This window comes from Humulus lupulus, chromosome 6 (assembly GCF_963169125.1).
Source record: "Humulus lupulus chromosome 6, drHumLupu1.1, whole genome shotgun sequence".
NCBI classification, from domain to species: Eukaryota; Viridiplantae; Streptophyta; class Magnoliopsida; order Rosales; family Cannabaceae; genus Humulus; species Humulus lupulus.
Window position 1 is genome coordinate 183,915,148 of NC_084798.1, and position 6,952 is coordinate 183,922,099.

Consider the following 6,952-nt stretch of genomic DNA (forward strand, 5'->3'; position numbering starts at 1 on the left):
TAGGGCGTTTGCATCTAGAGGTATTAAGCCTATGCCTTTGTGTTTTGTAGCCTTCCCCTCATTTATACGTGAGCCCCTTTTTGCTGTTGGGACGTGGTTTCATGGCCAGTGAGGGCCCGTCCGATATACCCCCAAGGGCTGAGTTTATCGACCTGTCTTCAGACTCAGAGTCCCCTGAGGGCAACCCTCACCAGGGTTATGATTCCTTGAGGCAAGCCCGCATTCGCCACCTCGAGTGCATGGCTGATCTTAGGCATAAAATTTGGGTGGTAGAAAGCGAAGTTGACTCGGTGTCGAGGGGAGATGGAGGACCTTCACCCCTGGGCCTTAGTGACCATATAGCGCGTCTTAGGACGACCCTTTTTGAATTGCGGTGGGAGTTAGAGTTTATGGAGGGACACATTCCGCCAGAACCTCCCACTCCTCCCTCGCCTGATGACGGACATGGGGCTATTAGCTCCTCTCCTCAGCCTTTAGTCTCAGTTGACCCTATCTTAGCGCTTCTGCCATCGCTCCCTCGATGGAAAACTCTTGCTAGAAAGAAAAAATGGAGGATCAAGTGTTCTGCCTCTTCCTCACATGTTTCTTTTGATTTTGCAGATATATCAAAGGCACGGAGACAGGTGTCCGTCCAGGAAGAGGATGACACCCCCCTATTGGCGTCCAGCCTAGTGTCCCACGTGTCTCCGAATAAATTGAAGGCAATCGTGAAACATTACCGAGCTCCTCCAGAATATGCCCTGCACGCTCCTCAAGAGACTTGCCGGGCTGACCGCCCTAAACGGGGCTTTGTGGCTTTGAGCGAACAGATTCTGAAGGCGGGTGGCACCATTCCTCTGCATCCATTCTTCGTGGCGGTTCTCAACTATTTTGATTTGGACCCTCTCCAACTGTCGCCCAACAGTTGGCTGACCTTAAGTTGCCTCTTCATCTGGTTTAAGGACAATGAGAAACGTGCCCCGACGGCGCAGGAGGTGCATACTTTGTATAACCTTATAGCATTGCCTAGGTGTAAAGGCTTCTACTACTTGCAAAAGGCCAACAGTGAGCTCCCCTTAATAGAGGGCTCGGTGTCCAATACCGGGCCTTGGAAGCAAGATTTTTTTTGGGTAGAGGGGCCTCTCTCGGTTCGTGAAAGCTTCCGTGCTAATCCTAGTAAGTATCCTGATCCTTCTTTCTTTCTTACTAGAACTTACTGTTTTGCACTCTCGCTTGTATTGATATTGACGTGGTTCTTGTAGGGTACTTTGCGGATCCTTCGGTCATTGGGTCTGAGGCGGAGGCCATAGGCAAACTCATTGCTGCTGATTCCGCTCAGAAGAAGGCGACGGTCCTTTTTACGGTGGAAAATCTCACCCGCCACCAATTGTCCCCGGTCACTAACTCCAAGTTCCTGTGGTCGATCACCGGGTCTAAGAAGGTTGTGGCTACGCCGGCTGGGCCATCACTGCACGAGGATGCGGTTGAGGTGGAGATGGAGGATGCCCCCCTGTCCCCAGGGGGACGTCCTCCTCATGACCCCCACGACCAGGACACGGCCTTTCACCCTCTGGACCTGCAGGCCACGGCAGGATGCTACGCCCCTCCTGGCCACGATGGTGGCGATGCCTTCCCTCCGATCCCTCATGACCTCGGCGTACCGGATGCTGATTTCGTCGGGCTCGCGGAGCTCCCTGCTGATGCACCAGAGTCTCAATTTTTCTCTTCTGCTGCGCCTCCTCCTGCCTCGGCGAGTGGGTCGTCTGTTCCGGTCCAACCAGATATTCCTAGCGTGGAGGCAGAGGCTTGGGTGACTAGGATGGCCTCAGTTTATGGGCAGCGTTTCGTTCCAATAGCTGCGAGTCTCCCTGTCTCCGACTGGAGGGGCCTGGGGAACGTGACTCAATCAGACCTCGGGGAGATGCTAAGGCGTGCCGCGGCCTGGGTGAGGCTTTGCACCTTGCGTTGATTATCATTATGCATAGATGCACATGCGTTCTTCTTTTTGTTACTTATTGCTGATACCATTGATTTTCTTGTGCAGGTCTATATCGTGTCTCTTCGACATGCTGACTCGACTGGCATCCTTTCCGCATCTACCACTGAGAGGGACGGCCTCATAGTCCAGGTCCAGGAGCTCGAAAATGAGCTTAGCGCAACCAAGGTCCAATTGTCAAAGGCCCGGACTAAGTATGCCAAGTCGGACTCGAGGAATGATAAGTTGAAGACTAAGATCAAGGAGCTGAAGGGCAAGGTCAAATGCTTGGAGCGCGAGCTCAAGGGGGCCAAGGCCGCTGCGTCCGGGTCGCATGAGATGGTTATTCAAATGGGGACTGAAGTTGAGGCCCTTAGGGCCAAACTACAGTCGGCTCAGGAGAAGGTCGCTTCCTTGGAGGCGGAGAAGGCTTCCTGGGAAGAGGAGAGGGTCATAACCGAGCGCAAGTCTATAGACCGGGCTCTTTACAATGTGTGGAGGCAGGATCCCAACTTTGACTTCTCCTCTTTCGGCGAGCAAGCTGTTGCCCGAGCGGCCTGGTGGAGTGCCCACTATAGGAGGCCTTGAAATAGTCTCGCTCCTTTTTTGTTTTTTATTTTGTAACGTCATCACCAGTGCTACTTTTCTGTTAGTAACCTTTGTACTATCTTGAGAACTTTCTCTTGCATCTTTTTTTTTTAATGTATGAATACATATGATGCTGCTGTTTATTTCTTGTTCTACTTCATTTGAGGCCCTTTTATGCCTGTATGACGGGGTTTGGTTGGTTCCCTTCTTTTATTTGTTAGGCTGGAGGTCCTTTGGATCCCATGTGAGAGGGTTCATTGGGACCTCTTTTGGTGCCTCTTGGTGGCTTCTATAAGGATATTTTGACCCCTTGGGTCTTAGCTATCCTTTTATGTTTTTCTTGCGCGCGCTTATTATTTCTTTGCGAGAAGCGTCCCTCTCGTCATTTTGCATAGTACTATTTCTGCAAGGGTCTCTTTTGGGACCCTTTTTGGCTAGACGGCTTGGTGGCCGCTCTAGACTTATTAGTGTTGTCACTATATATATATTTTTCTTTCGTAAGGCCTTTTGGCCTCCTTGATGTTCACAAGGGTAGCTAATCCTTGTAAACTCAGGGGAGGTCTTGCAAGGTCTTTTTACTACTTTCTGTGTTTAGGGACTTCGTCTAGGACCCCGACATAAGGGATCCTCCTAATGCATAGGGGGTCGTTTTTAGGCTATTCCTAATTGAGGGCCCTTTTCAAGATCCCTTATCAGAGGGTCTTTTTTAGGAGCCTCTTTTTTAGGAGGGCGGGGGGTCCTTTCCAAGATCCTCCGTTAGAGGGCCCTTTTTAGGTTCCCCTTGCTAGCTGTGTTATCGCCCCTTGTCCTGCCCCCCGAGTGTTTGGTGAAATTTATTTCGGCGGACACTTTGGCTGATGCCTGAGTATTGAAGAAAAAATAACACACGGAGTGGCTAACAGTTTTACTTATAATATGTGGTTTCATTCATCATATTCGTAACATAATAGTTTCATACACGTAGCTGCAACGGTACACAGGTGGTTGTCATATGAAGCAAAACATAAAAAGACTCACATCTACTTAGGAGGCTATCTAGGTAACCTCTTTGATTTCTTCCTATCCTATCAAGGCAGCGTGCCACACTTGTGCTTTTGCCCGTGGGCATGGGCGCCTTACTGGTAGTACTTCCTCAGGTGTTCTGCGTTCCAGGCCCGGGGTATGATGGTGTCGTCCATGCGAGCCAGCTTGTAAGTGTTCGGGGGGATGCAATTAGCAATCTGGTAGGGCCCCTCCCAATTTGCCCCCAGCACTCCTGCACCTGGGTCTCGCGTGTTTGGGAGCACCTTCCTCAGCACCAGGTCGCCGACTCTGAAAGTTCTCTCTCGCACCCTCGAATTGTAGTACCTTGCGGCGCGTTGCTGGTATACCGCCACCCTCATTTGGGCTTTTTCTCTCTTTTCCTCCAGCATGTCTAAGCTTTCGGTCAGGGCTACGTGGTTGGCTTCGTCTCCATATGCCTGTACCCTGTGGGACGTGACTCGCATCTCGACCGGGAGCACAGCCTCGCACCCATAGGCCAAGGAGAATGGGGACTCCCCAGTAGTCGTGCGTGGAGTGGTTCTGTAAGCCCACAGCACATTTGGTAGTTCATCTGCCCAGGCTCCCTTCATCTTCTCCAGCTTTGTCTTTAGGTTCTTCTTAAGGACCCTGTTGATGGCCTCCACTTGCCCATTGGCCTGGGGGTGCACCACCGCGGAGAAGCTCCTCGTTATACCTCTTTCCTTACAGTATTCATCGAAGGCTCCTCCTTCAAATTGGGTACCATTGTCGGAAATAATCTTGTAGGGTACCCCATATCGACACACAATGAATTTGTTGACAAAAGAGGTGATGTGCTTAGCGGTTATCTTCACAAGGGGTTCCGCTTCTACCCACTTAGTGAAATAATCCACTGCTACCACCGCGTACTTCGCTCCATCCCTGCCTGTAGGAAGAGCGCCGATCAAGTCTATCCCCCAGATAGTGAAGGGCCAGGGGCTGGGCATGCTGGTCAGTTCGCTTGGGGGTCTTCGAGGGTAATTGGAGTGCCTCTGGCACTTGTCGCATTTCGTGGCAAAGTCATGCGCGTCTTTCTCCATGGAAGGCCAGTAGTATCCTTGTCTCATGGCCTTCCTAGCCGTGGAGGGTCCACTTTCGTGGTTGCCGCACTCTCCCTCGTGGATCTCTTGTAACACCTTCAACGCCTCATCTTCTTCTACACACCGCAGGAGTGGCATGGAGAATCCTCTTTCGTAAAGGACTCCATCTATCAAGGCGTACCTCGCGGCCTTGTACACCAACCTCCGAGATTCGTTTTTATCCGCAGGCAAGGCCCCTTCCTCCAGGTACCTCTTGATTGGCTCGGTCCATGGTTTCTTTGGGACGCTGACCACGTGCACATCTGCGCCTTCGATGCTGGGCTTTGGTAAGTACTCCACGGGTATTGATTCCAAGACATCACCATCCTTGGTAGATGCCAGCTTTGCGAGTGCATCGGCATGGGTGTTCTTTTCTCTGGGGATTTGCTCTATAGTATATGCCTCCATTCGTCCCAGATAACCCTTCACCTTCTCCAAATATGCTGCCATCCTGGGCCCCCTTGCCTGGTACTCCCCCTTTATCTGGCATACCACCAATTGCGAGTCACTGAAAATATGAAGGCGCGTTACTTTCAACTCCTGGGCTAGACGCAGGCCAGCTAAGAGCGCCTCGTACTCCGCCTCATTATTGGAGGCCTCAAACCCAAATCAGATCGCGCAGTACATTCTGTGTCCTTCGGGCCCGGTCATCATGATGCCCGCTCCCGATCCTCCTTCATTCGACGCCCCATCAACATGCAAACTCCACTCCTCTACACCTCCTAGTTCATCCTCCATAACAGGCTACTCCCCTCCTTCACTCTGTCCTTCATTCAACTGATGGGTGAACTCTACTATAAAATCCGCCAGCACCTGTCCATTGATGGAGGCCCTTGGGGTGTAGACAATATCAAACTGACTTAGCTCAATCGACCATTTCATTAGTCTCCCTGAAGTCTCTGGCTTATGTAAGACTTTTCTCAAAGGACTATCTGTTAAGACATCAATTGTATGCGCATGGAAGTAAGGCTTCAACTTCCTCGACGCCACTACTAGCGCGTAGGCCAGTTTTTCGATCTCTGGATACCGGCTCTCCGCGTCCACCAGACGCTTGCTGATATAGTATACGGGCTGTTGTTGCTTCTTCTCTCCCTTAACCAGGGCTGCGCTGATGGCGTGCTCAGACACTGCCAAGTACAGGTACAACTTCTCACCCTTCTCTGGCTTGGCTAACAGGGGCGGCCTCCCCAGGTGCTCTTTCAATCTGACAAACGCTTCCTCACATCTTTCATCCCAAGCGAACTTTTTGCTCCCTTTAAGGATGTCAAAGAATGGGAGGCATTTATCGGTGGACCTCGAGATGAACCTATTAAGGGCCGCCACCCTTCCTGTGAGGCATTGCACCTCCTTCTTGTTCTTTGGCGGGCTCATTTCTATGAGTGCCTTTATCTTGTCAGGATTGGCTTCGATGCCTTTGGAATTGACCATGAAACCCAAGAATTTTCCTGAGGACACCCCGAAAGTGCACTTGGCTGGGTTCAACTTCATCCGGTATTTCCTGAGCGTGTCGAACATCTCGCTAAGGTCTTTGTTGAGCTCTGCTGCTACTTTGGTTTTCACAAGCATGTCATCCACATATACCTCCATATTCCTTCCTATCTGATTGGCGAACATTTTATTCACCAGCCTTTGATAGGTGGCTCCCGCGTTCTTGAGCCCGAAGGGCATCACTTTGTAACAGTATAGCCCTTTGTCTGTAATGAATGACGTGTGCTCTTCATCTGCCGGGTTCATCGGGATTTGGTTGTATCCTGAGTAGGCGTCCATAAAACTTAGTAACTCATGCCCCGCTGTTGCATCTACTAACTGATCTATCCTGGGAAGTGGGAAGCTGTCCTTAGGACAAGCTTTATTCAAATTCGTGAAATCAACGCAAGTCCTCCACTTCCCGTTCGGCTTCGGCACGAGTACTGGGTTCGATACCCACACGGGGTAGAAGGACTCACGGATGAAACCGTTGGCCTTCAACTTATCAACCTCTTCCTTTAACGCTGCGTATCTTGTTGGATCTAGCGCCCGCCTTTTCTGTCTGACGGGCCTTGCTCCTGGGGAGATGTTCAGGTGGTGGCACATTACGCTGGGGTCTATGCCCACCATGTCCTCATGACTCCATGCAAATACGTCTAGATTATCCTTCAAAAATCTTATCAATGCCTCCTTCACGTCACCTTGTAGGCTTCTCCCTATCTTCAATTTCTTTAAGGGTTCTTCCATCACCGTAGCCTCCTCTACTTCTTCTACCGGTTCTGCTCTTGCCTCATCTACGACCCGAGGGTCCAGCTCCTGCGGA